The sequence below is a fragment of the Apodemus sylvaticus genome, chromosome 3 (genome assembly GCF_947179515.1).
Source record: "Apodemus sylvaticus chromosome 3, mApoSyl1.1, whole genome shotgun sequence".
Taxonomy (NCBI): Eukaryota; Metazoa; Chordata; class Mammalia; order Rodentia; family Muridae; genus Apodemus; species Apodemus sylvaticus.
In genome coordinates this window covers 135086260-135093294 of record NC_067474.1, presented here as the reverse complement: position 1 = coordinate 135093294, position 7035 = coordinate 135086260, and positions in this window count along the sequence as shown.

The window sequence follows — 7035 nt, the reverse complement described above, 5'->3', positions numbered from 1 at the left end:
ACAGAAGCACTCTGAAGTTGAATTCTCCGCTTGAGCAGGGACAATGTTCCTCCACCTTCAGGCTTTCCCTTCTGCCACTCCTCTGACCTCTTTGTGGGTTTTCCTTGTCTTCCAGGCTCCTTCACACCTCTGGTCAGGGCTCCAGCTGATGCTCCTGTAAGGGGCACTGTCTGCAGCACCCTTCCCTTCCCTGGGGATGGCAGACAATCCCTGCATCCAGAGTGTGGGCTGCCATGCCCACAGTCGACTGAGCACAGGTTGGTGTGTGGGGTTTGAGCCTCTTCAGTTAACATTCTCTTTTTTGTCTGTTTTATTTTTTTGCTTGTTTTTGTTTGTTTGTTTTGAGACAGGGTTTCTCTGTGTAGCCCTGGCTGTCCTGGAACTCACTCTGTAGACCAGGCTGGCCTTGAACTCAGAAATCTGCCTGCCTCTGCCTCCTAAGTGCTGGGATTAAAGGCGTGTGCCACCACAGCCCGGATCAGTTAGCATTTTCTTAAGTTATGGATGGGGATGTTATATCAAAGTCAAGAGGGTGCTGCTATAATTTCTTTTCTTTTCTTTCTTTCTTTCTTTCTTTCTTTCTTTCTTTCTTTCTTTCTTTCCTTTCTTTCTTTCTTTTTTTTTGTTTTAAATGATCCTCACTGCTTTTGTGGGTGTGGTGGTCGTGGTGGTTTGAATGCACTTGGCCCAGGGAGTGGTGCTATTAGGAGGTGTGGCCTTGTTGGAGGAAGTTTGTCACTGTGGGGGTGGGCAACGAGATTCTCCTAACCAACCAGTCTCCTAGTGGCTTTCAGATGAAGATGTAGAACTCTCAACCCCTCCTGCACCATGCCTGCCTAAATGGTAATGGACTGAACCTCTGAAACTGTAAGCCAGATTCAATTAAATGTTGTCCTTGTAAGAGCTGCCTTGGTCATGGTGTCTGTTCACTGCAGTAAAACCCTAACTAAGACAGTGAGTAAATAGTTCTTAAAATAGTAAAATTTGGGGGCTGGAGAGATGGCTCAGCGGGTAAGAACATTGACTCTACTTTGAAGGTCCTGAGTTCAAACACCAGCAACCACATGGTGGCTCACAAACATCTGTAAGGAGATCTGACGCCCTCTTCTGGTGTCTGAAGACAGCTACAATGTACTTTGATAAAATAATAAATAAATCTTTAAAAAAAATAGTAAAAGTTAAAAACAAATGTGTGTGTGTGTGTGCATGCACGCTTCTTTCCTTTTCTCTTCACAAACTATTCATTGTTATATCTCCTCTTGTGTGTGTGTCTGTTTGTTTGTGTTGGGTTTTTAAGCCAGGCTTCTACTATGTAGCCGAGGCTAGCCTCAAACTTGCCATCTTCTCACTTCATCCTCCCAAGTTTAAGATTACAGTAAGTCTGCTGTGTTGTTCACTTTTCATACTTTTAGGCCCAAGGTGGCCAAGACAGTTCCACTGAGGAGGAAAAAATAAATAAAAATTAAATTTGATTCCAATTTTAAAAAGACTAAAGGACTCAGGATCTGGGCAAACAAGTGTGCCAGTAAGCACTTTGGCCATGTCTGTGCATTCTGGGTGGTGGTAGTCCTCCTCCATGCTAGTGACTGCCCCAGTGTGTCTCTGTCATTTACAAACGCCAGTGTTGTAACCAAGGTCTCCTGTCATACAGCCTTCCCACGTGTATCTTCTAGGGGAGTCTGGAAAGATACTGTATCAGGAGAAGAGAGGTTAAAGACTACTTAGGCCCCACCCATTCTCTCTCTCTCCCTCCCTCCCTCTCTCTCTCTCTCTCTCTCTCTCTGTGTGTGTGTGTGTGTGTGTGTGTGTGTGAGAGAGAGAGAGAGAGAGAGAGAGAGAGAGAGAGAGAGAGAGAGACAGGCTAGCCTCTACTTACTATATTTGCTGAGGATGCCCTTGAACTCCTGATCCTTCTATATCCACTTTCTAAGTGCTGGGATTCCAGGAGTTCCCCACTGTGCCCAACTCAAGCAGTACTGAGGCTGGGGATTGAGAGGAGGGCTTTGTACATGCTAGGCACCCTGCCTATAAAGACAGTAGATTAATCTCTCACTAGGAGGCCCAGGCTGACCTCCCTCCTGTCAGATCCTCTTGCCTTGGCTTCCTGGGTGCTGAGATTACAGGCATGCATCACCACTACCACCTTAGGTCTCATCTTTACAGAAGGTTCACAGATTACCTGGGTTTCTAGGTCTTAGAAATAGGCATCCCCAATACCTTACATCATACTAAACCCAGAGACTCGAGGGTGCCCACCTTTCCCTCTGCCTCCACATCTAGACCACGAGTGAGCCCCAGTGATTCTAGCTCCACGAAGGAGCTTTGAATCTGATTCCTTCCCTCCATCTCATTCACCTGCTCCCAGACTCACACCACGCTCATCCTTGCTCTGCACCTGCTCTGCTGGACAACCTGGTAGGTGCTGTCTTTGGGTGCAAACAGCATACAATGGAGGCCAGGCCACATTGCCTCTGTTCTCAGCTTTCTGTCACACTGGGGATAAAGCAGTCAGTTCCATTTGGTGCTGCCCCTCCCCCAGCCCCCTCGGTTCTCCCACCACCACCACCACCACCACCACCACCACCACCGCAGTGCTCCCCTGCCACCACCACAGTGCTCCCCACCCCCTGCTGCAGTGCTCCCTCTCCTCACTTCTTCCCTCATCAGCACAGTTATCGTCTACCTGGGAACCTGATTCCAAGAGATTCCAGCTCTTCAGTGAACTTGAAGCTGGGATTCTGAGATATGGTCTCAGCATCTTTCCTAACTTTAGCCTCTGCCCAGATGTTCTAACTCCTGGTCTTTCTATTGTCCCAGTGTCACCAGATCCTGTCATCTTTGCTTAGAGTCTACCCCTCCCGTTAGAATATCAGCTCAAGGAGGGTAGGAAACAGGCCAGTCTTGCTCACTGTGTCTCTAGCACCTAACATAATGCTTGTGAAAATGGGCTTAGGTAACAAAATAATGATGATGATGATGATGGTGATGATGATGATGATGAGATAAGATTTCATATAACCTAGGCTGGCCTTCTAATTCATCACATAGTCAAGGATGGCCCTGAGTTCTGATCTTCCTGCCTCTATCTCAGGAATTAGAATCATACACCACCATGTATGTGGTACTGAGCTTTGTACACACTAGATATGCATTATATTAATTGAGCCTCATCACCAGCCGGAGACATTTTTATTACGTGAGTGAGTGAACAGTTGAATCTAACGGCAAAGGCAGCATTATAACCCCATTCTGCAGAACAGAAAGTGAGGACTGGCAGGTGGCAGGAAGGAGCGGAAGCCAGGACAGAGGCTGGCTGCCCACAATAGCCATATCTGTGTGATATTTCAGTCACAAAACGAGCGAGCCCGTGCTATTTTATTTCTTCTTTTCTACCTAGCCCGTTCTTCCAGGTTACAAAGCGGGAAACGGGAGCTGGAGAGGACCCACAACAGGCCATGGGTGGGGTCTCTAGGGCCTTGCAGGTTTCAGAGGACCCTAAACACATCCTGTCTGGCGGGCTTCCATGTGAGCTCTCCCCTGTCTGGTCTGGATCCCTTTGCCCAGGGGGCACCACCTCCCTCCACCCCTGTGCAGGCCGTCTGCCAGTGTCTGTCACATCAAGTTCAAGTGATGCATGTGGCAGCGGCTCCTGGACTGCCTGTCGGCACGTCAGCCCCGTCCTGGTTACCATGGCAACAGGATGCAAGGCACCAGGGCATCAGTGGGCTGTGGCTCTCAGAGGGGCAATGCCATGGGTGAGGGAGGGGCTCCTTTCTTGTTCCTGTGGGAAGCTTGGCAGGGGCTGCTGCCGCTGGGGGCTGAGTGGCCCCTCCCTGTCCCTGCCTTGGCATTTCCTTCCTGCCATCTGTGCTGGGAGCTGGGGGAGGGGCGGAGCACCATCCCTGGTGGGAGGGGTTTGGGAGCAGATGGGTGGAAGAACAACCCTCCCGCTCGATTGGCTGTGCCCCACCATTGGTTCCAAGGACCCTTTCAGAGCTCTGGGCACATCACAGCCACCCTCTATTTGGCAAAAATGACAAGTTCAGGACCCTGTCCAGCCAGACTTGGTTGCTGGGCTTGAGTCAAGCCCAGGAGGAAGAGAGTTTTCAAGGGAAGGGTCTGAGGAGGCTAGCCTGCTTTATGCTGGCGCCTGGCTGGGACTCCTCGCAGTGAGTCTTCCCAGCCTGCATGGGTTGCATTAACATACCTATTTCACACTGAGAGAAACTAGCTTCAGAAATGATAGCCAAACGGAGAGCATCAGAATTCGAACACAGGCCCATCTAGTTGTCAGCCTGTTCTTGCTGTTGCCTCTGAAGTGGGCAGGTTTCATGATCACCACCCTGCAGCAGGCTGTTCAGAGAGACCAGTGCTGGGGGCTGAAGTGTGACAGGCGTGTGATCTGTGGAGAGGCCAGCCGGGAGACCCTTGGTGCCATGCCTGCCTCAAGCCTCAACGGCTTGTACAGATACTTTGGGGTGGTTGCTATGCAGTTCTATCTTTAACACACATGAAGTCTTCGTGTCTTGTCCAATGGAGGGGAGTCTGGGCGAGGTGTCAGGGCTGGTGGTCAAGAAATTCTGAGTTCGTGTGGGTCACTGTTACACCTGGGTGGGTATCCAAATGGACATCACTCCTTTGGAATTACCTCTTGTGCTGAGAACCCTCATATTCCGAACAGGTGGACAGCTCTTCTGGCCTCGTGAGATGGCAACCCCAAGTTGGTTCTGGGACCTTTGTCACCTTTCTCTCTGTGTGTGGAACAGGGAGACTGGTGGCAGTGGGAAGCCCTCTGACAAATGCTCTCTGTGTGGGAACCAGGCAGGGTTAACTCCCCATAATCTAGGTGTAGGATTACTTCAGGGAAAATGCTTGTACAAGCCGACCATGTCCCCTAGAGTCAGACCTTACTTTGCAATCAGTCTGGAAGGGTGTTGACTCAGTGCTGTCTGTGGTGGTGTTACAAGCCCAGGCGTCTCTGTGATCAGAGTAGCCTGTGCAGATGCAGGCACACTGCACAGAGGGGTACCTGATACACAAAGGGATGCTCTCTAGCCTGAGTGGGGAGCCTGGAAACAGTAAGTGAGCCGTCGCAGCTGCAGACACCATTGCCCCATGAGGCAGACGCCAGCTAAAGGGTCCCAGGAGGAAGTTCCTCAGATCCTATCAGCAACATTCCCTGGGGTGACTTCTGGGTCCTTATTCTTCCCATGAACTGGCCTCTGGTGTCTCTACCTCAGGTGTTTCTGCTTGAGCCCACCAGGCTGCAGTGGGAAAGGCTTGTTAAGACTGAATGAGAAATTGGAGTTTTGATGCCAGATCAGATTGGAAATATTAACTGATAAAAAAATGAGCCCGATAGTGACTGAGAGTGTTCAGAAAAATTATGTGATCTGCCTGAGATAAGGTCCAGGAGAGAGAACCACGAGCAAGCTGTGACGAGGAATCCCTGCCAAGCTGAGGGAGAATCAGCAGTCCTCTGCATTTGGCCCAGTCAGGGCTAGCCATTCTAGCAAGCTGGACCTCCTCTGATGCTCTCTGGGGGGAGGATTAGCCCTATTGCAGGGTCCACTTCTCCCCATCTTTCTTGCTCCCCCACTGACACCCCTGCACGCCTCTCTGTTCCCTCAATCCTCCAGACCAGTCCATAAAATTCCTTCATCCCTCCTCTCCCCCTTCCCTCCTGGAGCTTGCTGACGCTTCTTGGGACTGGGTTTACTATTTGAACTGAAACAGACTGTGCCCAGAAGCCTCTCATGGACTGACAGATGTGTCCTCTGGCAGAAAGGAGAACTGGGGCTGGGAAACAAGGCCACCCAGCAGCCCCTAAGAGCAGTACCCAGCCGAGTCAGGCTGGCAGCATGTAAATCTTTAGCATTTCAGTCTTGGTTTCTTAGGAGTGGTAGTCGGGCTCAGCACAGGCAGGACCTACCCGCCACCCCTCCCTGACCTGCAGAAGCATATCAGAGGGCTCAGAGGACATGGGAAGGTGGGAAGATCCCATCTCACCAGGTATCATCAGATGCCTGGCCCAATTCAGGTCAGCCGAGGTTGGCACCTGGCAGCTACTCAGCCCTCAAACCAACCCTGAGCTGGGGGCTGTGAGGGGCAGCTGCTAGAGTGGGCATGTGCCAAAGCAATCTGCAACGTCTTCTCCAGTAGACCACAGTCAGGCAGGGCTGAAACAGTTCAGGTTCTGGGGTTAGACCTGAGTTCAAGTTTTATGTCTGGTAGTCGCTGTGCATCCCTGAGCAAGCTGTGATACCTCTCTGAGCCTCGTTCTGCCCTGTTTATAAAGAGAAAAGGCTGGGCATGCATTTTTAAGGACTCAAGGCATGCATCCCAGTGCCTGCCCCCCAGGCTGTTTCCAGACCCCACAGAGAGCGCTGGAATCTCTGTTTCCTTCTTGGAACCATGTGGTGGTTCCTCATCCATGCCTCTTCTACCCAGCCTGCAAGAAGCTCCAGGGTCACCCCATCTATTTTTAAACTTCGTTCCTTCCCTCCATCTTGCCACTTCCACCCTTCCCCTCCCTCCCCCCTTTTCAAAAATGACATAATTAGAGGGGCTTAATGTTCGGCTGCTGAAATCTTCATTTTCTTGGTAATTTCCACTATTTCATCAAAGAATAATTAATTGCATTGTCTTTAATCAATTGTTTTACAAATCCAGCAGCGGGAGGAATTCTCCCGCCCTCTCTGCAGCTGCTCTCCCCTCCTGGGTGAGCCACCAGCTCATGCCAACCCAAGAGCTTGGCTGCCAGAGCCAGGCTGGGCTGAGGGGTTCAGGGTGGGACTCCGTGTTTCCCAATCCCCTAGAGGGAGGAGCTCATGGGCAGCTGGGAGTCCACCTGGAGGTGTTCAGGGAGTATCACCTGCTATTGGTCCTGGTGCTCCCTCAGACTCTGCCCTCAACCCAGACAGCTGGCCAGGCTTGGTCCCACTCAGCAGAGGTGGAGGAGACCTCGGAGTCTCAGGGTCTAGGACTCACAGAGGGTAGGAGAGATCTGGGTTGACATCTTGATGATGGGGATAA